This window comes from Pongo abelii, chromosome 23, assembly GCF_028885655.2.
Source record: "Pongo abelii isolate AG06213 chromosome 23, NHGRI_mPonAbe1-v2.0_pri, whole genome shotgun sequence".
NCBI lineage: Eukaryota > Metazoa > Chordata > Mammalia > Primates > Hominidae > Pongo > Pongo abelii.
In genome coordinates this window covers 26,548,063-26,550,873 of record NC_085929.1, presented here as the reverse complement: position 1 = coordinate 26,550,873, position 2,811 = coordinate 26,548,063, and positions in this window count along the sequence as shown.

Genomic DNA, 2,811 nt, shown 5'->3' with positions numbered 1-2,811 from the left:
GTGTCTACTAAAAATACAGAAATTAACTGGGCATGGTGGCAGTTGCTTGTAACCCCAAGAGGCTGAGGCAGGAGAATCACTTGAACCTGGGAGGTGGAGGTTGCAGTTAGCCAAGATCGTGCGATTGCACTCCAGCTTGGATGACGAGCGAAACTCCGTCTCAAAACAACAAAACAAAACAAAAAACTTGCCAAACTGTTTTTCAGAGTGATGGTATATTTTATATTCCCCACTTATGGCATTGTCAATATTTTTTATTTTAGCTATTCTAGTAGGTGTGTGCAGTGGTATCTCCTATGTTTTCTTTCTTTCTTTTTTTTTTTTTTTGAGACAAGGTCTCACTCCATCACCCAGGCTGGAGTGCAGTGGCACAATCATGGCTCACTGTAGCCTTGACCTCTTGGGTTCAAGGGAATCCTCCCCCCTCAGTCTGTTGAATAGCTGGGACTACAGGTGTACACCACCATGCCTGGCTAATTTTTGTATATTTTGTGGAAATGAAGTCTCACTATGTTCCCCAGATTGTTCTTAAACTCCTGGACTCAAGCAATCCTCCAATCTTGGCCTCCCAGAGTTCTAGGATTACAGGCATGTGCCACCATGCCCAGTCTACGTCTTATTATGAAGGTTTTACAGTTTTACATTTTACATATAGGTCTCTGATCCATTTTGAGTTAATTTTTGCATAAGATGTGAGGCTTTAGATTGAGGATCATTTTTCTGCCTATGGAGGTCCAATTGTTCTAATACCATATGTTGAAAAGATTAGTCGATTGAATTGCCTTTGCAGCTTTGTAAAAGAAATCAATGGACAGAAGACGACATCAGGGAACATGGTAGAGTAGGGATCTATGGGAATCTTTCTGACCATGGAAACAATAATTGGAGGGGCAGAAACTGCCTGAAGTAACTGTTAGGTTGGTGCAAAAGTAATTGCGGTTTTTGCCATTACTGCAATTACTCTTCCACCTACCTATATTTTGGAATTCTGTGATGTAGTAGAATACTTGCATCAACCAGGAGAAAGTTTGATGAACAGGCGGGTAATTTTTTTTTTTTTTTTTTTTTGAGACAGAGTCTTACTCTGTGACCCAGGCTGGAGTGCAATGGCGCGATCTCTGCTCACTGCAACCTCTGCCTCCGGGGTTCAAGCAATTATCCTGCCTCAGCAATCCCAAGTAGCTGGGATTACAGGCACCCACCACTATGCCTGGCTAATTTTTTGTATTTTTAGTAGAGACAGGTTTCACCATGTTGGTCAGGCTGGTCTCGAACTCCTGACCTCATGTGATCTGCCCGCCTCAGCCTCCCAAAGTGCTGGGATTACAGGCGTGAGCCACCATGCCTGGCCTGTCTTAGTCACCATGCCTGGCTAATTGTTGTAGTTTTAGTAGAGACTGGGTTTTTCGCCACATTGGCCAAGTTGGTCTTGAACTCTTGGCTTCAAGTGATCTGCCTGCCTGAGCCTCCCAAAGTGGTGAGATTATAGGGGTTAGCCACTGCGTCGGCGAGGTGGGTAAATTTTTTTTTTTTTTTTTTGAGACAGAGTTTCACTCTGTTGCCAGCCTGGAGTGCAGTGGTGCAATCTTGCCTCACTGCAACCTCCACCTCCTGGGTTCAAGCAATTCTTCTGCCTCAGCCTCCCAAGTGGCTGAGACTACAGGCGTGCACCACTACGCCCGGCTAATTTTTATATTTTTAATAGAGACGGGTTTCACCATGTTGGCCAGGATGGTCTCGATCTCTTGACCTCGTGATCCACCTGCCTTGGCCTCCCAAAGTGCTGGGATTAGAGGCCTGAGCCACCGCGCCTGGCAGAGGCGGGTAAATTTTGATTTTACTTTTTCACATAGCAGGGGCTGCCATCTCTTATCCCCCATCCCCATGACAGGTGGCTGTGGGGACTGCAGTTCCCCATTCCTGGTGCAGCTTGCTGGACCTGGGGTGAGCAATAAGGACCTTGTCTTCCAAAAGTCAGAGTTGTGGGTTCTGATTATTGATTGTTGTTTTTGATTGCTGAGAGGCCAGCACAGAAGTTGGCCATTGTTTCTATATCCACAGGCTGAAGCAACTTACCAAACATGAGGGGATTTAAAGAAACAGGACCTAGGTACTTTTTCCCTCTTGAGAGCCAGACATTTAAAGAAATCTCTCATCAGGTCACTGGCTGACCCGAGAGACAATGGAAGAAAAATTTCAGTGAAAACACACAAGGAATACTTGCTTTACAAAAATAGCTTAGAAAAGTCACAAAAGGATGGTTCCAGCCATCAACAAGCAAAACCCAGCAATTCCTGAGGAGTGAGAGAATTAAGACTGCAGAACTACCACAACATAAGGCTCAGAATGTCCAGTTCACAGTAAAAAAAAGTACAGAATAGGCCCAGTGCGGTGGCCATGCCTGTAATCCAGCACTTTGGGAGGCCAAGACGGGCGGATCACGAGGTCAGGAGATCGAGACCATTCTGGCTAACACTGTGAAACCCCATCTCTACTAAAAATACAAAAAAATTAGCCAGGCGTGGTGGCGGGCGCCTGTAGTCCCAGCTACTTGGGAGGCTGAGGCAGGAGAATGGCATGAACCCGGGGGGTGGAGCTTGCAGTGAGCGGAGATCGCACCACTACACTCTAGCCTGGGCAACAGAGCGAGACTTCTTCTCAAAAAAAAAAACAAAAAAAACCAAGAACTACAGAATATACAAAGAAACATGAAAGTATGGCCCATTGAAAGGAAAAAAATAATTTGATGGAAACCATCCCTGAGAAAGCCTAGACATCAAAATTATTAGTGAAATACATTAAACCAACTGT